Here is a 27,135-nt window from a genome sequence, read left to right as displayed (position 1 = left end):
CATATTTGCAGATAGAAGTCTCTCATCCAAATGCCATGCTCCATTCTGTTGCATTGTGGTGCATGCTGGTATTCAAGAAATGCCATCTACACTGTTGTGATTGCTGTGAGGAGTTGCCTTGAGCAATTCAATACCTTTTCTGGACTGCTCATGACTTCCTGGGGACTAAAAAGTGAAATGTTTTCTTCTTAAATTCAATGTGCAGATTCCACCCATTCACTAATTAAATACCAAAGCAATCTGCCCTTATAAAACTACAGAGACACAAGTCATACTTGCCTGGATTAGTTTCTGGGTCCCGATCTCTTAGAAGGATTTTCTTTGCGTTATTTGCTACATTTTTGCTCCCGGTGCTCAACAACGAGCGATGAGTGAAGCCAGATCTTCACACGATGCCCTGAATCTGGCTGATGTCTGCTTGTTCCCAAGCACCTGCTTAAACAAAAGGCATAAGCTCCCCTGGCCTTCCATACTATTCACAGCAGCAGGTTTTCCTAATTGGTTTGGGGTTGGGTATACGTGCACGTGTGTATCTGCTCATGTTCAACAAAATATTTGCTTGGTTCCTTTTTTTTTTTTTTTTCCTCTCTTGCTTCCATCTAAATGCTGAACTTAGAAAGAAAACAGAACCAAGGTGCATGTTTTATGTCAGGGTAGAGAGGAGAGAGGACTTAGAAAGGTCCTATTGAGAACAAAAGCCTTTTGTTATGAAGGTGTCTTAATATTAGTGTAATGACTTCAGAGGATGAGATAAGGTAAGGAAAGTTAAGATGGGGCGAGATAAGATAAGAGGAGGTGGCAACATCAATAAGCAATATAGTTTTAAGGGTATAAAAGTGAACACACTAAAAATGTTTGAATCTGAAGAGCAACTGTAAATCTAACCCTGGTTCTAAATGGGCTCAATGTTACTCTAATCTATGCTATAGAAATTCAATAACTGACTCTGTAATCTCCAGAAAGACTCGTTCTACAGAATGCTGCCTGAGAAAGCAAGGGTTGGAATCGCCAGTTCTGCAGACACTATTATAAAAGGGCTGCTCCCACTGGTAAGAAGCACACTCACTCCCACTTGGAGGTGGTGCATTAATTCTTCCAAATGCTGTGTCCTCTTAGTAAATGCCTTCTCCTACTTGGGTTTTAAAAGATCAGTGACACGTTGCAAAGGTGAAATCAGACCACGCTAGTGTTTTCTTTTCCCTTCCCTGGTGAAAGAGTGTAAGTAACAGGACAAAATGTTTTTTGGAATCATATTGATATAATCACTTTCATTTTGTTTATTATATTATAATGCTCATCTTAGTCACAGTAATTTAGGACTGTTATCTTAGTCCAACCTCCTCATTCTACAGGTGAGGACCCTGAGCTCCATGGAGAGGCATGACTTCCTGAAGTGTATTGTTCATGGTGAAAGTTTTGTCTTTTGGTCATGTTATATTCCAAAGTGCTGCCCAGAAAACTTAGGATGCAGTTCCCTTTCATTCTATATAGAATACTTTTTCAATATGAAAGAACTTGGATTTGCATGATATTAGAAGAGGGGAATCATTTGCAGCAACTATTAGCCAGGTTCTGCTTAGGACTAGAGGAACATTCTGGGAGTCTTGTGAACTAAATTGCATTCTAAATTCCATTTTGGAGTGCTTTATGCTTCCAATCTGAAGTCTAAACTCAATGAGTAAGAACCTAGCTACACTTCAACAAGCCCACTAAGTCTCCAGAGAGGGTAGGAGGGGAGGTAAGGTAACAGATGAGCAGGAAGCAAAGAAAGCCTCCCCCAAATGATTTTATTTATTTTTTCAAAAACAGGATTACTTTAGTACAAATTTCCTTATACTCTGTGTCCTTCATTTTGTGGCTCTTGTCTTGCCCACACTGGAGGAAAGAGAGGTCTAAGGGCAAACAAAACAGCCCTTTTATTTTTTTATTATTATTACTTTTTTAGTATTTTATTTATTTGACAGAGAGAGACACAGCGAGAGAGGGAACACAAGCAGGGAGAGTGGGAGAGGGAGAAGCAGGCTTCACGCTGAGCAGAGAGCCCAACAAGGGGCTCAATCCCAGGACCCTGGGATCATGACTTGAGCTGAAGGCAGATGCTTAACGACTGAGCCACCCAGGCGCCCCACATAACAGCCCTTTTAAAGAAAGGAATTTCCATTTTCTTTCCTTTGTAATGAGGAACACCTTTGATTGAAAGTTGGTAACATTTCCATTTCCAAGTCTTACTTCTGCTAGTCCTCTTTAATTTTATAGCCCTTTTGGCTTCATAAAGTACAACTGTGATTTTATGAATCCTTAAAAAGAAATCTACCTAATTTCCAAATCTGCATTTAACTGTAGAAAACAGGAAGGCATAGTATTCATTCATCAGTAGCTGATTAAATTATTAAAAGTTTAAGAGCAGATTTCCATGGAAAAAAAACCTTTATGCAGTTACACGTGCTAGCCCATAGGAAGGGTAGATTCTTAATTCGTAAAGTTGGAAGTAAGCATGGACCTTGGTATTCTCAGTGACATTTAAAACAGTTTGTTAAATGAGAAATGGGCAGACAACAGCTATCAGTAAAGGCCATGAAGTCTGGCATCAGATAGGCATGAATTCTACTCCCCACCTTTCTACTTAAAAGCTGCTGATCTTGGAAAGATTCCTTTCTCTCTCCATTTTCTGATCTGTAAAATGGAGACAAGGATGCTAAATGATAACATTTTTGCAATAGGTTTTGTTGTAAAAACTACCTTTTCAATCATATATGTAAAACCTTTTGTAAACTCTAATTCACCATGAAATTATTTACTCTTATCATCATCTTCTTCTTCATCATTATTAAATAATCCATGATCCTTTCTGAAGGCTGACATTGCACATGGAGATGTGCTCCTAGACACGCGGACAGCTTGAGAAGTATTGCAGCCATTAGTCTCTCAGCCCAGAGTAACTCAGGTGTGACTGCACCAGGAAACAGGTATTGGGGCTTCTGGGTTGTAGATAACTAGGAATGTGACATCCCAAGATCATAAGAGTTCAAAGGCCATTACTTTTAAGATAATCAATTATAGGAAAAGGTGAACTAAAACATATGGAAAATCCACAGTGGGTCAGAGTCAACAACAACAACAAAAGACTCACAAATAGAACAAGTGGAGTTTAGATCTAACACTTCAGCTAATACCAAAGATGACCTTGCACAAGTTCCTTAGGCTCTCTGGACCAGTATTGTCCTAGTTAAATGCAGATTGTATGAACAGCCTATGAGACCTTATAATACTGTTAAAGAGGCAAAATATAGTGCTAGCACACCTCTTTCTCACACAGTGATTCAATAAACACTTGCTGGATGAATGAATGAATGAATGAATGAAAACATAATAAGGCATTTCACAGGTAGTACAAGCACAAAAGATATGGACAGTGGGGCAGTTAGCTCTGGATAATGGCAAAGAAATGTCAGCTAATTCTATAATCTGCATCAGTTTTGATCAGATTTAATAGGTTGATTTCCCCTTTCATCCTTTCCTGCTTCTTTGTGTGCCTGGTTATTTTTTATTTGGTTCTAGACATTATAATTTACTTTGTTGGGTGCTGGATATTTTTGTACTCTTTTATAATTTTTTTTTATTTAAATTCAATTTAGTTAACATATAGTGTATTATTAGTTTCAGGGGTAGTGATTCATCAGTTGCGTATAACACCCAGTGCTCATTACATCAAGTGCCCTCCTTAATGCCCATCACCCAGTTACCCCATCCCCCACCTACCTCCCCTCCAGCAACCCTCTGCTTATTTCCTATAGTTAAGAGTCTCTTATTGTTTGCCTCCCTTTCTGTTTTTATCTAAGTTTATTTTTCCTTCCCTTCCCCTATGTTCATTTGTTTTGTTTCTTAAATTCCACATACGAGTGGAATCATATGGTATTTGTCTTTCTCTGGTTGACTTATTTCGCTTAGCATAATACCCTCTAGTTCCATCCACATCATTGCAAATGGCAAGATTTCATTCTTTCTGATGGCTAAGTAATATTCCATTACACACACACACACACACACACACACACCCCACATTTTCATCCATTCATCTGTCAACAGACATCTGGGCTCTTTCCATATTTTGGCTATTGTGGACATTGCTACTATAAACATTGGGGTGCCTGTGCCCATTTGAATCACTATTTTTCTATCCTTTAGATAAATACTTAGTAGTGCAATTGCTAGGTCATAGGGTAGTTCTATTTTTAACTTTTTGAGGAACCTCCATATTGTTTTCCAGAGTGGCTACACCAGCTTGCATTCCCACCAACAATGTAAGAGGATTCCCTTTTCTGTGCATCCTCACCAACATCTGTCATTTCCCGAGTTGCTAATTTTAGCCATTCTGACTGGTTTGAGATGGTATCTCATTGTGGTTCTGATTTGTATTTCCCTGATGATGAGTGATGTTGAGCATTTTTTCATGTGTCTGTTAGCCATTCATATGTCTTCTTTGGAGAAATGTCTGTTCATGTCTTCTGCCCATTTCTTGACTGGATTGTTTGTTTTTTGGTTGTTGAGTTTGATAAATTCTTTATAGACTTTGGATACTAGCCCTTTATCTGATATGTCATTTGCGAATATCTTCTTCTATTCAGTAGGTTGCCTTTTAGTTTTGTTGACTGTTTCCTCTGCTGTGCAAAAGCTGTTTATCTTGATGAAGTCCCAATAGTTCATTTTTGCTTTTTGAAGATGTGTCTAGCAAGAAGTTGCTGTGGCCAAGATCAAAGAGGTTGCTGCCTGTGTTATCTTCTAGGATTTTGAAGGATTCCTATCTCACATTTAGGTCTTTCATCCATTTTGAATTTATTTTTGTGTATGGTGTAAGAAATTGGTCCAGTTTCATTCTTCTGTGTGTGGCTACCCAATTTTCCCACTCTCATTGGTTGAAGAGACTGTCTTTTTTCCATTGGATATTCTTTCCTGCTTTGTTGAGGATTCATTGACCATTATTTTTGTACTCTTAAATATAATTTGGAATTTTGTTTTCAGATATAATTAATTTACTTGGAAACAGTTTTATCTCTTTTGAGTTTTGTATTCAAGATTTGTACAGCAAGACCAGAGCAGTATTAAGTCTATGTCTACTTATTACCTACTACTGAGTTAAGACTCTTTTGTGGACTCTGCCCAATGCCCTGTAAGTCATGAGGTTTTTCAGTCTGGCTGATGGGACGAGGCAACGTTATGAAACGGTGTCAGTGCCATTTACCTCCAATCCTTTCTGGTGGTTCTTTCCCAGGCCTCAGGTAACTTCTTCATATGCATTGTTGACCAATGTTTTTGCTGAATATTTGAGAGAGATCCTCTGCAGATATCCAGAGTTTTCTCTCTCAGCAGCTTGCTCCTCTCTGGTACTCTATCCTGTCAATTCTAGCAACCTTGGTCTTCACAGGTGCTCAACACTGTTTCTTCAACTCAGGGAGTCTGCTAGACTCTACCTGGGTTCTCATTGTCTGTGCCATCACCTGGAGGCTTGCTCAAGGCAGTAGAATAGTAGAGCCCACCCCATTTGTTTTTCATCTCTTAGGGATCACTGTCCTTCATTGCCTGATGCCAGCATCTTGAAAATTGTTTTCTCATACATTGTATCTGGTTTTTGGTTCTTCCAGGTGGGAGAGTAAATCCAATTCCTGTTACTCTCTCTTGGCCAGCAGTAGAAGTGCAAAGGAAGTTTTGAGTAATTGTCCTATTTCTAGACAGAAGTCTTTATAAATCCAGATATGGAAAAATCACAGTTCCCTTTCTTCTTTCCTCCTTTGCTCTCTCTATAGACCATTGAGATAAAAGAAAAGACTCTATAATTCTGTAATTCTAACATTCTTTTTATGATACTTCATGTGAATTAGAGACTAAAATTTACTTAGGATTAACTAAGTGCCAGGATGTGTTCAATGCCTTATGTCACTTATCTGTTAAATCTTTGAAACCACTCACCATATCAAATAAATGGATTGTTATACCTAATCTCTGAATGAGAAAACTGAGGCCTAGAGAAGATAGATCAGCTTATCCAAGTTCACACAACTAGTGGTGGAGGGTAGTTTCAAAATCAGAACTGACTCCAAAGTGCACATTCTTTACACAGTGTCGTGCTGCCTCAGGGATCAAGTTATATCCCTCACAAACAGTTCCTGAGGTGGATATTTTATCTCTATTTTACCGATTTAAACAACAACAATAATAACAAAGCCCAGAGAGATGAAGTATTTGTCTTCAGGAGGCCCAACTGCAATAGAAACCTGTCTGTATCCACAGCCCAAGTTCTTTCTAATTCGCTTGGCGGCCCCTAGTTTCTACTGCTGCAAAAGTCACCTGCCCTTGCTTCAATGTTGTGTAACTGCCAGGTCTTATTTAAAGCAATTTTTAAATAAAATCTTTCTTGTTAAAATTGTAAGATAATTCATAAAGAATGGTGAAAATCAGTTTTACTAAGACTGGGAAACTACTATCCTTTTTTGTTTTATTTGAGAGAATTATTACAATTAACTTTTGATCCTAATTTCACAAATTCAAACATATAAACAAAAAGGCTGCCCCCAGGGAAATTCAATAAATATCCATTTATAGTCTCTTTTAATTATTTCTATAGTATTCATATCTATGTATGAAATATACTGTAAGATTATGAAAAAAATTTTTTTGGCTTTGTTCATAATTTTTTCCCCAAAACCTATGTATACCAATAAATTTCCTTGTCTCTTCCTGAAATAAATTTTTGCAAAGACAGGAAATTTATTTTTATGGCCAATTTTGTAAACTTGTCTTATTTTATTTTTTTAAGATTTTATTTATTTATTTGACAGAGAGAGACACAGAGAGAGAGAGAGAGAGAGAGCACAAGCAGCGGGAGTGAGAGAGGAAGAAGCAGGGTCCCCGCTGAGCAGGGAGCCCGATGCAGGGCTTGATCCCAGGACCCTGGAAGCATGACCTGAGCCGAAGGCAGACGTTTAATGACTGAGCCACCCAGGTGCCCAAACTTGTTTTAAAATTTTAATAGCAGTGCATATACTCTTTGCAAAAACAAAAATTCAATGGGACAGAGTGTGAAGTGAAAATATTACATGCCTTTTTCTCCTTACCCAATATTACCATTCTCCAAGGCTAACAACTGGTAACAGTTTCTTCTGTATCCTTCTAGAAATTTTTAATGCATAAACATGTTATAGACATAAATATATACTCCTTATTTTTATAAATTTGAATCATTTTAGAAAATATATCTATATTCTATATTTACTTAATATATTTTGGATAGCTTTTTGTGTCAGCTTATATAGCTCTATTACGTTTCTTTTATTACCTATATAATATTATGCATTGTTCATGATGGTATGTGTAAAAATGACATGATACATTTAACTACTCTCACCTATGGGAGGACACTTAGATTGTTTTCGATTTTTTTGCTATTAAAGTGTTGCAACAATAAATTCATTGTGTAGATACATCCTAAGTCAAAAGATGTGTGCATTTTAAAATTTTATTAGGTATTTCTAAATTGCCTTCTAAAATATTGCTGCACTTTGCAAACCCTTGGTCAGTGTTTCAGAGTAGAATTCAGTAAATATTTATTTAATGTATTTGTGAATGAGCAGCCATTTTCCCATGTTCTTGTCAACAATAGCATTGTTGAATTTTTAGAATCTTTTATCTGGTAGATGAAAAGTGGTACATTATTACTTTAATTTGAATTTCTACAATTATGAGAGAAGATGAACACTTATTTATTTTTGACCATTGTATTTTATTTTCTAAAAATTGCTTATTTGTGTCTTTTGTCCATATTATATTGAATGATTTATATTTTTCTTATTAACTTTATAAGGATTGTGTATTTATTAAATTGACTCTTTTTCTGGCATTTATTTGGAGAAATTTTCTCCCACTATATTCTTATTTTTTAACTTTATTTTTTGCCTATAATGTGATCAGAGTTACCAACCTTTTCCTTTATAATTTCTAGAGGTTTGATGCCATATTTATACTTTACACAGGGACCTTTTGTGCAGATATATTTCTAAAGGATTTCTTTTTAACATTGCAAACTCAATAGCTACTTAATTAGCCAAATTAAGCAACAATGAATTTTGTTGTGTTTTATCTGCATGGTTGAGGCCACTTAAGATAATAAGTTTTGCTATCCTCTTCAGATAAATAGAAAAAATTAAGTACTGAAAACTAACTTTTTTAAAAGATTTATTTGTTTGTTTGTTTGAGAGAGAGAGAGTAGGGTGAGGGGGAGAGGGAGAGAGAGAAAGAGAGAAGCAGATTCCCTGCTGAATGACCTGGATCTCAAGGCCCTGAGATCATGACCTAAGCTGAAATCAAGAGTCAGATGCTTAACCGACTGAGCCACCCAACTGACTGCCCCTGAAAACTAACTTGATAGAGGTGACAGAAAGAGAGAGTTGGCTGGTGGCTGACTCCCAGACTCACTTGGGGGAAGGCATTAACATAAAATATGGAAAGTAGAAAAGATTTGTGACGAGAAAAACATTAGAAGAATAAGTAGGAAATGGAAGGAGAAAATCCAACAGAGAAGGGATGATGGGAGTGTTGAAAAGAAAAGCACAGAGACTGAGAAAGGTATTTAGTGAAGGTCCAGAAGAAGTACAAGAGGGGAATTGCCAGGCAAATCTCTCTCTTCCCTTTAGTTTCCCCAAGGCGCCTTCTTTCCTGTCTCTATGGCCTGCAGGCCTTGAGATGAAAACCAACTCCAATCAGCATTATCTGTCACCATGTCACCAATTTCAGCTGCACAACTCTTTTTTTTTTTTTTAATAGGAGAAGCAAAGTTCTTTGTCCCATATGCCCCCCGGAAGGCCATCTTCAAGAAGGGAACACTTGGATTAGATGACTATCTTGCCAATTTTTTTTTCTGGGTAGGGAAAATTGGAGCACAGAAAAGTGAATGACTTAATATGGGCTTTTCAGAACCAGAAGAAAAATTTTACTCTTCCTCTCAACCGTATTCTTCTGGACATCACCGGGCCCAATTTTCATTTGTAAAATGAATCAACACCAATCAGTATTTTCATATGAAACTTTTTCTTTATAAAGGATTCTTGGAATAAACTCTGATACAGAAAAATCAAAGGCCAAGAAATCAACCCTATGATTTGTTCCATTCTTTAAAAGGTTATAATTAATTTAATATTTTGCATTCAGAAAAAGGTGTTGCATTCCCCAATGTCATTTAATCATATATTTAAAGTGAAAAGGAATCTCACTATTTCTGTGTTTCAAAATGATCCTGCATAGTTGAGGTTTGGCAAGACCTAGCATTAGCTTTGTTACCATAGCACAAGCTCTCTCTCTTTTAAAAATGGAAATATAGTCTGTTTCCCCAATTCTCTCCTATCATCCTCCTGTCCCCTTCTTTCCTCTTTTTTTTAAACTCTGTGTATTAGACACTATAAATATGTCAATTTCTTTATTTCTCTGGGGCTCAGGATTTGTGCAGTGTAGTCTTTCAACTTTATGTGATTTTTGAGATTCTATTTTATTCTTGTCCTCTCTGCATGTCCAAGTATGTCTATTTCTTAGCTCGGGATACCTGCAAAATATGACTGGTTTCAGAACTATTTCCAACTTCTTTGCTTTGTCTTGTATTTCTATTGTGGCACTAATTACTAGCAATATGATTAATGCACTACTTACTGGTGGCTTTGTTCCCTTTGTTTTTCTGATGATGCTAATTAATCCAATTTTGAAAAAAAATACTTTTAGTTCTGCTCACACATGTCAGATTGTAGGTGCTTTTGAAATCACTTTTCCCCCCTTTGGTTTTAAATTAAAGCAAAGAGTAAGAGTAGACCAATTAGTGACGTGGCTGAAAATGCTCTTATCAAAGTTGTTCATCAGGGAATGCGTAGGACCAGCACTATTAGAAATGGCTCTGAAGTAAGACAGTTTCCATTCGCTAAAAAGTTATTTACGCTTTATTCATTTCTTAGTTATAGTGTGTGTGTGTGTGGTGGTGGTGGTGGGTAGGGGTCATTACTGAAGTTTGTGTGGGACAGACTTTCGGTATTTTCAAGTGGAAGCATGATTAAGAATGGCTGTCCAAGATACAGGTACCAATCCGAAACCTGTCCGCTCCCTCCTATTGACATGCGTCAGTCTGCTGGCAGTTCTCTCTCACCAGGAGCTCATGGGGTTTAGCATTGGAAAGCTCAGTTTTAACCTGTAGTTGGTACTCACTGTGCAGTTTGGTTTATGTTCACAGTATTCATTTTCTTGGGCAGATCAACAATACTCAACGGTATGTCTCCTTTATTTATTTAGAGACAGAAAGTGTGTGTGCATAGGTGTGCACACATACAGAGGGACAGAGGGAGAAGAAGAGAGAGATTCTTAAGCCAGCTCCACGCCCAGTGTAGAGCCCCACAAGGGGCTCAATCTCACAACCCTGAGATCATGACCTGAACCAAAATCAAGAGTTGGTGGCTTAACTGACTGAGCCACCCAGGTGCCCTTATTCATGCTTTTTGATTCAACCTATAGAATGTAGATTGTATATAATTTCATAAAATTACAGCATAAAGTTCGAATGTTTATGTTCGATATGGAATAGGAAAGATGACTACTCATTTTTTGTTAATCATTTATAATATACTTTTTATTTTTAAGTGAAGTATAATTGACATATATTAAATTAGTTTCAAATGTACAACATAATGATTCAGCAGTTATATACATTACAAAATGCTCACCACAATAAGTGTATTACAGTATTATCGACTATATTCCCTATGCTGTACTTTTCATTCCAGTGACTTATTTATTTTATAACTGGAAGTTGTGCCTCTTAATCCCCTTCCCTTCACCCACCTTGATAATCAACCACCCCCACCCCTGCCTTTGACAACCACCAGTTTGATCTCTGTATTTATGAGTCTGTTCCTCTGTTTCTCTCTTTTTAGTTGTTGTTACTGTTGTTTGTTTGATTGTTCTGTGTTTTTAGATTCCACATATAAGTGAAATCATATTGTATTTGTCTTTCTCTTACATCTCATTTTGATTATGTATGTAGATCTAATCTATCATTTCTGCTTTTTATAGAATGCCAAGGAGGGTTTTCAGAATGGTTCTGAGGACTGCAGCAGGATAGGTCACATCCCTCTCCACCTTCGTTTGTTTATATCTTTTCTTTCCTAAATAAAGTGACCAAGGAAATCTATTTAAACGTTCTCATTCACTCAGCAGGGGTAGGTTAAAAATGCACACACTGCAGACAGTTAAATATTTCTGTTGAGCTTCAAGGTTGTGCTTTTAATTTTTTAAAATTAACTTTGAAATTGAATTCATTTCAATAAAAGGCAGGAGACTTGGTGAAGTCCCCACCCCCTACAAAATTGGATTAAAGTGCTAATTGTTTTATTTGAAATATCACTTTCGACTAATTAATTCATTTTGCCCTTGACTGAATTGATTGGAACCCCCAGAAGATCTTTAGGGAAAGAAAGAGAGAGCTATGTGCCTTGACCTTCCCTCACCCCCAATCACGTCCTTATTTACTATATTAAAACATGAAGCTCTGCCATAAAACAAAAGGTGGAAAAATTATGGAGGTTGAGGGAATAGTTTCCCCTCATGAAAAGCAGACTGATAGATTTTCTTTTTTAATAAAATGAAGTTTATGTTTCTGGATGGCTCTAAAGAAACTAGTCTAATCTAGATTTTCAATTCGTTTTCCAATATTCCTTGGCTCATATTTTGGTGCATTATTTTGGTGGATGCCATGTCACTCAGTAGTCACCAAATAAATTCAGTGGTTTATGGGATAACAATTTGGTGTTGTACTGTTGGGGGTGGTGGTTGTCGTTCTGTTTTATTTTGTTTCATTTTGTTTTTTAAAGTCAGATAGCAAGATAAATGGGCCCATATGAAATGTCCCTATTTTTTTTCTGTTTCCAACCTGTTAGGCTGGAGCAGCTTTTCTTGCTTTTCCTACTATGACTTTAAGTTGCAGTGTAGGACTGTTCTAATACCCGCTTTCTGTTTTGCATGTGACCCCCCACTTTTTTAAAGGTATTTATTTATTTTTTTAAGATTTTATTTATTTATTTGTCAGAGAGGGTGCGAGAGAGAGCACAAGCTGGGGGAGCGGCAGGCAGAGGGAGAAGCAGGCTCTGCACTGAGCAAGGACCCCAATGTGGGACTCGATCCCAGGACCCTGGGATCATGGGATCATGACCTGAGCTGAAGGCAGATGTTTAACCAACTGAGCCACCCAGGTGCCCCTGCATGTAGCCCTTTTAACTGATTTTCAAAAGTGGTTGAATACAGCAGGTGTTATGCTATTTTTTTTTAAGGGTATAAGTGAAATTCTGTTAGATCAGTAAAATGCCCTCAAAAGCACATTGAAAACCTCAGATGCTATCATGCCAGAGCTTACAATATTTGGTAAAGTGTTGTGTGAGTGTATGGGCTTCCTTTTCACAGCTCATTTTAATTTTCATTATCTTTCATCAGGTCTTTGATTCTTGTTTAGTTCCTGACCACATTTAACAAATAAAATATGTTCCATAAAATAAGCCTTTGTTGTCAGCTCTAGTATTTTCCAGACATAATTGCTTGTCTTCCTATTTCTACAATTTCTATATAATGACTAATATCAACAAATATGCCATCTGAGAATTAAATGTATTTACCCTGAGTTCTATAATAGTCTTTTGGTTACCTAGAGCAATATAATTGAGCATCTGGGCAATCACCCCACTGTAGCATGAGTTCAGTACACACAAGGAAATGATACATTAAATAAATGACAGCTACTGTTTATTGAGCACTTGCTGTATGCTAGGCACTCTGCCAAGGGCTATACAAATGCCCTTTCACTTCATCTGTACATCAACCCTCCGATGCAGGTATTAACATTATGGTTCTATAGATGAGAACACTGAGGCTCAGTGAAATTAATCCAAAGTTACAATTGTTTGTGGGGTAACAAAGCACCTGAGAACTGATCCGCTCTTTAATTCTGGAGGAAGGACACTATCATTTCTTGGGATTCAGAAGTTCTTTGATTAGGAAGTGATTGATTTATTACCAATCCAGTGAGAAATGTTTGAAAAGCTTGTCTTAAAATCTCTGTTAAATATACTTACAGAAATTTCCAGAGGACAAAATACGAACAATTTGTTTGTCTATAGTTTGACTACAGGACCCTGGAATAGTCAAGAAATTCCATAAACTCAATTAAAAACAAGGGGAAGGAAGGAAGGGAGGAAGGGAGGAAGGGAGGAAGGGAGGAAGGGAGGAAGGGAGGAAGGGAGGAAGGAAAAGAGAAAAAGTAAAGAAATAATCAAATTAACACCTGGTTGATGAAATTCTTCACTTTATTCATGTGCTTGAAGTGGCACTGTACAGACTGCCTGAAATGGCTTAAACACTTTGCAGCCACACAGAATCTTAGATCTTAATATATTCTGTTGTTGAAAGGTGGAAGACTGGTTTTATTCAAAAGCCAGAACCATTTGAAACCATTTTTCTTGAAAGTTAAAACAAATGCAGTGAAATTATCAAAACATTTTTGTCTAAATGTAACTATATACCTAGTTGACTAAGTTTTAAAAGTTGTCATTTTTATTTTCACATGTAGAGGTAATCAAATTTGGTTCATAAAATGTGTTTCGTAAAATAAGCCTTTGTATTAAACACAGAAAATAGACATATGTGCACATATACATATACATACACATATATATACATAGAAAAACACCCCTTAAATTTTGTCTGTTATTTGGTTTGAAATAATTATGACCTTACCATAAAACAAGCACCTTTATTAAAAATGGTACATGGGAGAAAACGGGAATGGTATTAGCAATACTTTTTCAATAGCTGATTACATGCCATATTCTAACATGGTCATTGTCCATATAACAGCTTGTATTCAAGAATAGTTTCATGAATGCTTTCTGTTTCTTTTTCCGTTGCATACAGTACTCATGACTTTAAAAAGTGGAAATTGTCATGTAAAAGTTAGCCTTCCTTTTTTAAAAGATTCTATTTATTTATTTATTTATTTAGAGAGCACACATGATTGGGAGAGTGGCAAAAGGGCAGAGGGAGAGAATCTCAAGCAGACTCCTTGCTGAGTTTGGAGTTGGATTCAGGGCTCCATCTCATGACTCTGAGATCATGACCTGAGCTGCAATCAAGAGTCAGCTCTAGTTGACTTAACTTAACTGACTGACCCACCCAGGTGCCCCAACCTTTTTTTTTTTTTTAAGATCACCTTCACTGGTGCAGAAATATATTTATAAAATAGTGGCCAACCTTTCATGTTGGTAATCAACACTAATATTACTAGAAGCGATGAGAAACTGCAACTTAAATCAAATATTATACAGACAATTGACTTTCATTAATCTTTTTACATAATACTTAATACAATATAAAATAATATACTATTTATTTATGATCTGTATTTTTTAAAAATATTGGTTTTCCTCTGCCAGTTACTCTATTCTTGGATCACTTTCCCTTTCCTATATGAAGATAAATGTTTGAGAAACACAAAATACCTTTTGGTCTTAACAAAATCACTAAAAGAAAGGAAAATACAATCGATTTTCAACTATTTAGTCTATTTACATTTCCCATTAGATTTGGAATCATGAGCTGACTATACTTGCCTACATCATGTTTTTATCTCTCCTACCTCAGGATTGCTATATAGGTAAAGAAAAGTGTGCTGTCATCCACCTGATAGGTTATTATCCCTCCACAGAAACTTACATGTATTTATAAGAATTTATAAAATTTATAAAAACATGGATAATATTTATTATATTTATGTTATATTTTATGTTATATTTATGTTAAGGCAAAAAAAAAAAGCAGGGTACAAAATTGCATATTCAATATGATTACAACTACGTGAAAGAAAATTGGAAAAAATATCAGAAGCTTAATACACCAAAATAGTAACAGTAATTATTTTGGGGGACTGAGTTATGAGTAATTTTTCTTCTTTTTCTATATTCTCTAAAATTTGTATATACCAAGTATAAATTATTTTCATAATATAAAAAGCTTCATGTAAAATGAATAGTGTGAGTTTGAGTCATATCTTCAAATAATGTTTAAAATCATTCTTCCATTTTGCTGAAGTTATTTTACATGTTGTAGACATGAAAATTCTGAGTCTATGCCAAAAAAGAAGGCTGACCCCCAGTTGGTAGGCGTGCCAGTGAGAAGGATGATTTGGATATAAAATAAGTGATGGATGGGAAGAAAAAAAGGGGGGGAAGGGGGAATCATCAGAATAACCAGATAATAGGAATAATGGAACATTGATTATTATTTTTTTAAAAGATTTTATTTTTAAATATTCCTTACACCCAACGTGGGCCTCAAACTCATGACCCTGAGATCAAGAGTCGCATGCTCCACTGACTGAGCCAGCCAGATGCCCTGGAACATTGATTTTTTTAAATATCAGGGTACTGTTGACTGATTCTTACTGAGTCTTACTGATCATTATTATAACTGGTTTACAGGCTTTTTTCCCATATCCTATCAAGTGAAAACATATTCTCCCCCTAAAACAAGAGACTTAAAGAATGGAATTAAAAGGTAAAACAAAAACGGTGGTGACTAAACTACTTGACTGTGTCTTTATTCTTTTTTTTCTTTTTGCCAGTACTTTTGGGAAAACACAGGCTGCAGAAAACGAGTCACTGACTTGTGACTTTCAGCAACTTAATTTTTCTCATCAGTAAAATAAGGATCAACAATATGTATTTTATAATGTAAACTACTTTGAGAAATGGCCTTCAAATTAGGTATGCTCATCCTAAATGAAAAAAAATGATGTACTTCCATGACATATGTGTATATATATGTTATGCATTACAATTTCATATATAAATATATTAATTTATATACAACTCTGCTGACCTCAGTACTCGATGCATGGATTGACTCTCAATGCCCGATGCAGGATTGCTTGTCTCATGTGTCAGATGACCATAGGTCTCACACAGCTCAGGAGGGATCCTGATGGAGGGACCACATCCCAGAGGGCTGGCCGGACACCCTCACCCATTAGTTTGCTTTTTATTTCATTTTTTTTCATTAGTGTGCTTTCAGCATATTGTAAGGCATTGCAGTTTTCACAGGCTAGCTAAAGGGAATTGTGGATTACATGATCTAGTTTTAACTGCAGGATCCCTCACAAACTGGACTAATGGCTTTGGAAGATCCCTTCAATGAAACCATATATTGAAATTAATATTAATAACATGAATACAAAGGAACAAGAAATGGCAAAGCTGACACTTCTCCTTCCCCTACTATGAATCATTAGTAACCACATTAAGCTAAAAAATGACAGTATGTTTAAGCTTTGACATCATTAATAACAAGCATAAAAATAAGGCCAACTTAGAGTCAGGCCTTTGAATCAGAAATTGTAAGTCAAAATTTTCATAGAACATGAAACATTTAATTATATTGCTCTTATTAAAATATTATATTTTTATTGAGAGCAAAATAAAATTGTGCCTTTAAAAACTAAAGTAATTATTTAAAATAATGTTTGTTTCATATTCATCCGAGTCTTTTAAAATTTCTATTTTTGTGTGTATTTCATAACGTATGCAATATGGTAGTGGTGCAGTAAATGTATATAATAAAAAGGCAATATGCATATTTTGAGGGTTTTATGTTGCAAATTATGATACTTGGGGGATATGTGATCAAAAAAGTTTGCCAACTACTTGTTTCAAGGATCAGATATAAAAATACATATGAAGTCCCAGGAAAAGCACTTATCACCAGTGGTTGTCAATCTAGTATACTAAGTGGCTCTTATTGAGATAACTGTCAGTGGGGACTTAGATATATTTTTAATTCATTTCAGTGTATACGGGTCTTTACAAACAACCCCATTCTCAATGGGATATTTATATCACAACCAAGGGCACCTGAGGAGCTATCCGGTGATCCTTGGGCTAACACTGCTTTTTGTCCTCATGGAAAATGGAAGAAGTCTTAGTAACTTAATGACTTTGAGGCTGGTGATCGTCCATTTCTGACTTCTGCTCTGCAAAACTTATCTAGGTTAATGAGAGCAATCTCATTTTCAGGATCCAAAGAGATAGAGAATATAAAATATAAATATAACATACCTAGCTTATTTAAGCCAAAAAGGTTCTAACAGAGAAATTTGGATTTTGGTAATGAAAAAGTTTAAGTATATATAGCAATCTGAGCAAAATGTCTTTTCTCAGAATGAATTAAATGCATTATTTACTGATCTTCCATCTTCTTAGGCTGAGTAATAAAAGGGAAAAAAGCAGTAATAGTTATTTTGTCCTACATTTTTGGATGGTTAGTATTAATACAGGATTAGAGAAGTTAGCATAGTATTCACATTTGACTTAAGGTTTTCCACAGCTTTCTCGTGGGACCTGTTCATTCAATATACTGTGACTTTGACGAACACAGACTCTTGTGAAACGGGGGAGGGAGGCCAGAGAATGTTCAGGAACCACATTTCAACTCAATTCTTGAAATGGTATCTCACTTGAATTTTCTATTTATTAGTATTCACATTTGTAACTTGTAAAGAAAATCAGTAACTGGGTTTCTTTTTCCCCTTGCCATTCCCTCAACACATGTACATTTAAAAAGAAGTTAATAAACAACAACGAACAAAAAATAGAAAAATACCTGCTTAGAAAATTATTTGACTCTTACTCTTATTCTTGAGGGACCAAATTACAGACAGGAGTGAGGGGAAAACTGGAGAATGTTTCCTTCATCTTTTCTTGCTTTCCTTTTTCCTGGTCTCTCCTCTCCATCCACTGGAATGTTGAAGAAAGTTCATTCTTTGGCCCCTACATAGTTGACTCATTCAAATTCCATATGCATTCAGCTGTGCAACTAGAAGAAACTTCTATTTCATTGGTGATTTAGAGAAGCCAACATAATTTGGTCAGTAAAATTATTGAAGGTGATACTTAAATCGAATAAAATGCTGGAAGTTTGAGACCTCGAATAGAGCAGTAGTGGAGAGATTTTAAAGGATTTCTTGTCATAGTTTTTTCAGAGGTGTGCATTCAAAATCATAATTCACCCATTGTTTCTGAACGGCAGGCAGCCCCTCTCACCGTCCAGAGGCCTTTGCTGCCCTGTGACTAAATTCAGCCCTTTACTTTTCCAGTTCTGCTTTCCTAGGCCTGTGAGAACATCCAGCCATTTAAGGGAGTGTCACTCAAGCTTATCCTTTTAATCGGAGCCCTTAGAAGAAATGCCAGTTTGTTTTTGGAGACAGTTAATCTGACGGAAGTAAATTCAAGTTTTGGCAAAGATCTGTGGTAAGATAGAGCAAAAAGCTGCCAAAGAGTATTATTAAAAGAAGAAAAAAAGGCACGACCTCCCCAAGTCAAATGCCAAGCACACCTACATCAGTTTCAATCAAGCTGCAGAAAAATAAGATATTTTTAGATGTATTAAGCCTTAGTGCTTCTTTGCCCCAAGGGCTGTTTTATTACTGCAGAAGGAGCTAGTAATCACTTTTCCATGAGGTTCTTATGATTTAATATGAAATGAGCTTTTAGAAAAACTATACTTCAAAACAAACCTCAAGAGTTATTCCTCGGTATCGCCTCACTGACCCTGAATGCTTCTAGTGGGTCTCTCTTTGCCTCATGGCAAGACCCCTCCACGTCGCTCTCCAGACATCCAACCAGGTCTGCAGATGCACCTCTAATCTTGGGTTCTCTAAGCCCCATTTCACAGGTTGAATTATTATTACACTGTTAAGCCAATGGCTAAACAGATACTGAATGAAGTCAAGGCTTCCTAGTACAGAGCTGAGGAGCAAATCAAAGCCTCCATTGTCAGGGGTACTCGTGGATGGGATCTTGGAGATGGTCTGGTCTAATATTCCCTTCTTACAGATGAGAAGACTGAGCTTCAAGGTGGCTGTGATGGGCCCAAGTCATATAAGCAATTAAGGGGTAAATATGGAGCATGGATTACAGCCCAAGTCCAGCCCATAGGAGTTTTCAATTCACCACTCTGAGCTTTTTTTAAAAGTCATACCAAAAAAATAAGAGTCTAGTCCAAGGAATGTCAAGTCTTTTCTCCTTCTCTGTCTGCCTCTTCATTCACTGACAGATCACAGGAGTCTTCTTATGCCCTCCTGTGATTCGTGATTTATCATTTCCTAGGATACCAAGGAGAAAGCTACCATAAGCTTCCCTTTACAGAATTTACTCTGGATCATGGGATGAAGGTGGGGAAGGAAGTTCTCAATAACACCCCTCCCCAAAAGAGATGGAGTGAGTATGGGTGATTGGAATCCCTTAATCCCATATTAAAACTGAATCCACCAAAGAGAGCTGGGTATGCTCTTATCAGTTCCCCTGTTTACCAGGAACTATAATTGGAATCGTATGAAACCACCCATATTCAACCATTTTTTGACTTACAAAAACAACAATCTCATAGAGCTCACCCTAATTTTATCAAGCAGCAACTGTGTGCCAGGAACTGCCTGGTGCCAATCAGTAAGTCAACCCTTCAAATGGCCTGAGAGTTTAACGTCTCAGTTCCTCCCACAGAGATAAGGCAGTGGGGGCTGTGAGTGGGCATATGATTTCCCTCTAGGTCATAGAACTATAAAGTGAGGACAACAGGATTTGGCCAACTAGATACTGCTCCATATGCCCTGTTCTTTCATGTTGCCTCCAGTGGAGGAAAAGGAGGGTATTCTTGCCATTCACTTTTCCCCTGTTCTCTTCCTCCCCTCCCCTCAGCCTTCTCTCCTCTGGGCACCAGATATTCAGGGTGTGCAGGATTCTGGCAGAGCCCATTACCCATGGCTCCCTAACCCTGCACCATCCATCAGGCTATCACTGGGAGCTCCTTTTCCTTCTGTCTCCCTTCACTCTCCTGTGTTTACCTTTTCAGCCCTTCGGTCTGGTTTGGCCCTATCAGCCCCATCTGTGCATTTCCCTGCCCTCCGCTAGAGAGTGGCTCTGTGACGCCCTGGGCATCACACCTTCACAGGAGGTGTTTTAAAGCCCTCTCCCCATCAATCAAGGCAGTACTTCAAAGACCCTCCTAGTCAAGGTCCAGGGCACAAGACAGTGGACTACTGAGGAGAATTCAGGGAGCTTATAAACTTGAATGGAAACAACATCATTTTAATGTTCACTAACTTTTAACTGAAATGTAGCATTTTCTTCCATTTTGAATGAAACAAAACAGTGGTATTCGTGGTACCCATGCCTTTGTGAAATCAGGTGAAATCACAGATATTCTCATATCTCATTACAGTTGTCGTTCTTATCTCAACATGCTGTTTACACTCATCGTGACCCAAAATTATGACCTGCTGCCAGCTCTTATCATTTATCTATTGACAAAGAAGCACATATTATTATATACAAATTTGCTTTTTAATATGTTGGTAAATTTTAACACAACTGGTCTTGTAAACTTACATATTTTATTATATACATTTAAAAGCATTGTTCTGGGAAGGGGTCCATGGGCTTCCCCAGATGGCCCAAAGGGTCCGTGGCACATGGCTAAGAACTCCCTGAAGTCAGTTCCGTTGTGTCTGAATCCTGACTCCACCCCTTACCAGCTGAGTACTTAGGAAATGTTTCTTTGCTTTTCCAAGCCTTAATTTCTCCAGTCTCTAAAGGTGGGAAGAGAACCTCATAGGTTTGTTGTGCGCATCATATGAGATCACACATAGCGCTGCACCCAGCTCAGAGTGAGGGCGCACTAGTGATAGTCCTCATTATTATTAAGAGGCTTTCCATTCCCGATGGTGTCACTTGCCTTACGTGGTCCTCCATTGTTCAGAGTTGGCCCAGACGAGTATTTGTGATCTAAGACCTAGTGTCCTCAGGTCCTTCCAGGAACCCACAGGCCTCTTGGTTAGTTGCCCTCCTAGAAGCAAGAGGTGCATCATTTATTTGCGTCCTTCCAAGCCGTTGGTCATCAGTAAGCAAGAACTGACTGATCTCCATGGGGGTCATTGCTTTTTCCAAAGAGGGAGTTTTCCCTGTGGACCTGGAGTCGAACTTCAGTCCTCCTGACAGTCACGTTATGTCCTAGTTCAATCCCTAGTCTAGGCGAGTCCCATAGCTTTGCCGCACCCCACTGTGGAAGCTGCCAGGTGACCTCTGTCTTGTCCTCCTTAGCTGGCTGTTGTACAGAACCCTAAAGAGAAGCAAAGGCCCTTTGAAAACTGTGAAGTGTGATCTCAATATTTGCCACACGCCTCCTCCATGCCTGTGTGCACATTTTCTCTTCTGCTAGGAGCACCATTCCTTCTGTATTTCCTGGCCCGACTCCAGTGGCACCTCCTCCAGCAGTCCACCCTGACTGTGACATCTGGGAGATGTACCTGACCCTTCCCTTCCTGCCACCTTCATCCGTACCCGGCTTTCAGTGCTCTTCACTTTCTACTTTACAGCTGTAGGTCTCACCTCCCCTGCCAAATAAGCATTCCATTGTCTAGTTTGACTTTGTATAGATAAAGCTCATGGTATTTTAGGCCCTTACCTAAATATACTAAAAATTCACTAAAAACAAACAAACAAAAACCACTTTTCAAGATGTTGAAGACAATTCCTGCCCCAAAAAGTTCTGATGTGGAGATAATAAATAAAAACATGGGGCAGCTCAAGTGCAAAAGCATTATCCAAATGCCATACACTAAAGCTGCAAAGAAGGATCAAGCAGTGACCTCTCAGTGGGCTGGGAATGAGGGTATGATAGATCATGGAAGGCTTCCTAGAAGAGGCGAGTATTGCCAAGGAATAAGTAAGTGTCAGGACTGATAACCTGGATGAAGCAGGGACGATAGGTGGAGTACTAAACATAGAGAATGACACAAAGAGAAGAGCAGGACAGAGAGTTCATCCATTTATTCCTTCACTTCCTTCTTCTTTCAGGTTCTTCCTCTTCAGTGTAAATGTGTTCTGTGCCAGGCATAGTGCTAGGCACTGGATAAACACAAATAATGGAGGTTGACAGAGTACTGTGAGAATTATTGAGATAGTAAGGGTATAGTTGTAACTCTAACCCATAGCAAGGACATCAGTGATGTGGGAATTCTGGCTTGTGGAAGCCTGGCAAATGCCTTTTTTTGGAGTGGGGAGGGTCTTCCTGAGCAGACCATGTATCTTTACCACCAATAAATGCTTACATGTGGTACAATCAGATCTTTCATCTTTTGGTGACTCAGAGTACAGGGAGGTTATGAGGTTAATGGTCACTGCAGCTATTAGCCTCACATACAACACCTATGGCAGGCAGCTTTAGTTTCTCCAAAGAAGGAAAGACTCTTTCTTATAAACTATTTTTGGTCTTTAATTATCCATTTTTGTAACCCAAAAGTCTTGTGTTGTAACTGTTCCAACTACGTACCACTTTCTGTTTATTATCTCAGTTAAAGTGCTCAATGATCCTATGGGAGATGGGTATTTTTCCCCATATTTTGCCACTGAGGGAATAAAACAGAGAAGTTAATAACTTTCCCAAGGCCACACACCTCATAAGTAATGAAGCCAGGTTTGGTTGCAAAGTCAGTGGTCTTTGCTTTGCTTTCTTTAAAACCATGCTCAGATTGGATGAATTAATATTGTTAAAATGTCCGTACTACCCAAAGTAATATAAAGATTCAATGCAATCCTTAGCAAAATACCAAAGGCATTTTTCACAGAACTAGAACAAATAATTTTAAAATTTATATGGAACCCCAAAAGACCCCCAAATAGCCTAAGCCATCTTGAGAATGAAAGCTGGAGGTATCATGCTTTTGGATTTCAAACTATACTACAAAACTGCAGCAGTCAAAACAGTATGGTACTGAGGCAAAAACAGACACATAAATCAATGGGACAGAATAGAGAGTCTAGAAACAAACCCATACACTTATATGGTCAAATTAATTTTTAACAAAGGAGGCAAGAATATACAATAGGGAAAAGACAATCTCTTCAATAAATGGTGTTGGGAAAAGTGGACAACTACACACAAAAGAATGAAACTGGACCACTTTCTAACACCATACACAAAAGTAAACTCAAAGGGGATTAAAGACTTAAATGTAAGACCTGAAACCCTAAAACTCTTAGAAGAAAACATAGGCAATAAGTTCTTTGACATCTGTCTAAAGGACGTGTTTTTGATCTTTTTTCTCAGGCAAGGACAACAAAAGCAAAAATAAGCAACTGGGACTACATCAAATTAAAAAGCTTCCTCACAGTGAAGGAAATCATCAACAAAATGACAAGGCCACCTACTGAATGGGAGAAGATATTCACAAATTATATATCCAATAAGAGGTTAACATCCAAAATATATAAAGAATTCATATAACTCAATAGCAAAAAATAAAAATAAAAATCTGATTAAAAAATGAGCAGAGGATCTGAATAGACATTTTCCAAAGGAGATATACAGATGGCATGAAAAGATGCTCAACATCACTCACCATCAGGGAAACGCAAATCAAAACCACAATAAGGTATCACTTCACATCTGTCAGAATGGCTAGTATCAAAAAGATAAGAACTAACAAATGTTGGTGAAAATATGGAGAAAAGGGAACCCTCATGCACTATTGGTGGGAATGTAAATTGGTGCATTAACAGTATTAAAATTATGAAAAAACAGTATTAAAATAAAAAAATACAACTACCCTGTGATCCAGCAATTCTACTTCTAGATATTTACCCAAGGAAAGCTAAAACACTAGCTTGAAATAATATCTTACATTATTCATTGCAACTTTATTTATAATAGCCAAATATAGACGTGACCTCAATGTCCATCAATAGATGAATGGATAAAGATAAAAAAGATGTGGCATATGTATATACACTATGAAATACTATTCAGCCTTAAAAAGGAATGAAATCTTCCTACTTGCAGTATGGATGAACCTAAGGACATCATGCTAAGTGAAGCAAGTCAGACAGAAAGACAAATACTATATGATTTTACTTATATGTGGAATCTGAAAAACAAAACAAAACAAAACAGAAACAGACTCATAGATACAGAGAACAAACTGATGGCTTCCAAAAGGGGGAGATGGATGAAGTAGGTGAAGGGGATTAAGAGGTACAAATCTTTCAGTTATAAAATAAATAAGACAGGGGGATATGATGTATAGCATAGGTAATATAGTCAACAATATTGTAACACCTTTGTACCACGACAGTTGGTAACTAGACTTATCATGGTTAGCATGCATATTGTATATAAATGTTGAATCACTATGTTGCACGCCTGAAACTAAAACAATATTTTATGTCAATTATTTAAGTAAAAAAGGGATCACTTAATTCTATATCCCTGCTTTTTCATATTACATGTCTTTCAGGGAACTTTCTGGGCACGGAGAGGTGTATTGGAGACATACTTCACATGTATATCTTTGTTACACCCAGAAAAAAATGCCCCAAACTGAAGAAGGAAAATGCTGATCAAGTCTGTGCTGGGAAATGTAACATGAACCTAATGTTTTAGAATGGATTCTTTAGAATTCAAAAGGACTAATAATAAATATGATGTGGCCATTATTTTTGGTGAGCAATTAGAATAGCATTATCTTGACAGAATTGAATTCCCATTAATGGAAGTAGAAAGAGTACTTCAGAATTTGGCACATCTTCACTTTCATGTTTGAAGTAGGCATCAGAAACAATGTTCTCCTAAAAACTTCAAAAGCCCACTTATTGTTGGAAATTTGTTCATGGATATATGTAGCTATTCTTTGGCACTTTTTTTGTAAAATGCTTTAATATTCAATTTCAGAACAACCATTCACTCACACATTTTAAAAATTAATTTAAGTTGGTGCAAAGAACCATTTGAAATCCAGAGAGCTTGTAGCTTGGCTCACTGAGTTACAAATAGGCCTGTATTGCTTTTCATAAGGATATGTTTGTTGAGCTGCATATATGCCTGTGTGTAGAATGATGCCACATGTGCGCACACACACACACACACACACACTTTTACATTCACGGGTGCACATGTTGTGGAATTGCCTTCAAAAGGTTCATTGATTCATTTATTGAACAAATATTCCCTAGCATACCTCATATGCATCTCTTCTAGACAACTGTAGGGAATTCAAAGAATCCTCAGATCCAGTCTAGTAAGAGGAAAGAAGCCTGAGAAAAATGAAATGCCAAATACCTAACTGAAAAGGGCTACTCGTTACTCTAGGGCAAATGCTTACTCAGGATTCTAGAAAAAGCCTCACACTAGAGGCCTCACACAAGAGGCCAGGTCTGCAGTTGCCAATAACTGCCATCTGATGAACTCTCATCATGTGTCAGACACTTTATAGGCATTATCTCTGGTTCACATCCTTACTTTTGAGATGAGAAAATAGACATTAGGGGGCTGACCCAAGGATGCACAACAGCCAAAGTTAGAGGCAGATCCAAACCCAGTTCTGCAGGCTGCAAAGTCCTCACGCTTCTCACTCCACCCAGTATTGCACTGCCTTTCCCGCAGGTCTCCACAGCCCACCGTCCAAAGTGAGGCAGGGCCCAGGCACACAGTGCCATGAGCCAGAGCAAGGTGGGCAGTTTGGGAAGGTGCTAACGATAAGAGATTCCAGCCTGGCTGAAGAGGGACTGGCAGGCCTTGCAGAGCATCCTTGTCTGTCAGGGACTTTGCCCTGTCTAGGCAAGCTTGTTGGGTTCCAGGCACTCCCTCTGCCTTGGAGCTTCCAAACACAAGTTTCAGTCCCAGGAGAGACTCAGGCTCAGTGCAAAGTAAAATAAAATGTAGGGCGGGCCCCTTCACAGGACCGCTAGGCTATGATGGCGGGCCAGAGGCCTGCACGCCAAATGGTGGCTCTCTTAGATCTTATGTGCACACACCTCATAGTATGTGATTCATGGTATAGTGTATGTTGATGTACACACATATGTCCTATATATGTTTTAGAGACATGAGTGGTTGGCCTCGGTAGAAGACAGAGAACACTCTTTTGGTCAATCTTCAGGAGTAGAATTTATTATTCCTTAGGAGTAGAATTTATTATTTCTATTATTAAAATCAGATATATGTTAATTTTTCATTGTTATAATACTTGCTTAAGTGCTTTTATTTTTACCAGGCTTATGCTCCTTTTTTTTTTTTTTTGCCATTTTTAGAGGCGGAGATGAGTTTTTAAAAGAAATATTGTTGGTGTCCTTCATATTAAATTTTGAGGCCCTATGTTCTCAGAAATTTTAGGCTCAGTAATAAAATATAATACTTCACATCATGAGGTGAAAACATTTCAACATTTGTTTAGGATGCCCACTCAAGAAATGGCAGGACCCCCCCCGCCGCCGCCTGCCACGGTGCCGGCCGTGCCCAACAATGGCCCTGAAGGAGGCCAAGAGATGGAGTCTTTCCTCCCCGTCCTCCCCCTCCCGCCCCATTCTCACTCTCCAAGTAAAGCAAGCCCTAGGCTTTTTTTCTTTTTTAATACAATTTTTATCTTAGAATAGCTTTAGAACTACAGAAAAGCTGTGAAGATAGTACAGAGAATTCCTATATGCTCCGCTCCCAGTTTCCCCTATTATTATTATTAACAACTTACATTGTGTGGCACAGTTGTCACCATTAATGAACCAATATAGATACATTCTTATGTGCCAAAGTCCACCCTTTCTTGGGATTTCCATAGTTGTGTCCTTTTTCTCTTCCAGGAAACCTGGACAGTCCCTCAAGACTTCTTTGTATTTGAAGACCTTGAGAGTTTTGAGCATATTTTGAAGATAGCTTAGCTATTTTGTGGCTTGTCCCTCAAAAGATATCTGTCTGGGACGCCTGGGTGGCTCAGTTGTTAAGCGTCTGCCTTCGGCTCAGGTCATGATCCCAGGGTCCTGGGATCGAGCCCCACAACGGGCTCCCTGCTCGGCAGGAAACCTGCTTCTCCCTCTCCCACTCCCCCTGCTTGTGTTCCCCCGCCCCGTCAAAATAAATAAATAAAATCTTTAATTAAAAAAATCAAATTTTAAGAGATATCTGTCTGAAGTTTTTCTCATAAATTGACTGTAGGTGTGGGTTTTGGGGAGGAAGACCACACAGGTAAAGGGATAC

At 37.7% G+C, this 27,135-nt stretch overlaps 1 long non-coding RNA gene across 1 annotated transcript in view; it reads left to right on the top strand.

Annotated features, from left to right (window-relative positions):
• Nucleotides 1-23,399, top strand: part of LOC141374951 (uncharacterized) — a 53,394-nt gene extending 29,995 nt beyond the window's left edge. Inside the window, exon 4 of the long non-coding RNA XR_012382174.1 lies at nucleotides 23,221-23,399. This is a non-coding gene — a long non-coding RNA (uncharacterized lncRNA). The remainder of the gene's footprint in view (nucleotides 1-23,220) is intronic.
• The last annotated feature ends 3,736 nt before the right edge of the window (nucleotides 23,400-27,135 follow it).

The sequence above is a fragment of the Callorhinus ursinus genome, unplaced genomic scaffold (assembly GCF_003265705.2).
Source record: "Callorhinus ursinus isolate GAN/ISIS: 27379988/994484 unplaced genomic scaffold, GSC_fseal_2.0 scaffold1, whole genome shotgun sequence".
NCBI lineage: Eukaryota > Metazoa > Chordata > Mammalia > Carnivora > Otariidae > Callorhinus > Callorhinus ursinus.
The sequence above is the reverse complement of the archived record's forward strand: the minus strand, read 5'-3'. Positions and strand labels throughout refer to the sequence as shown.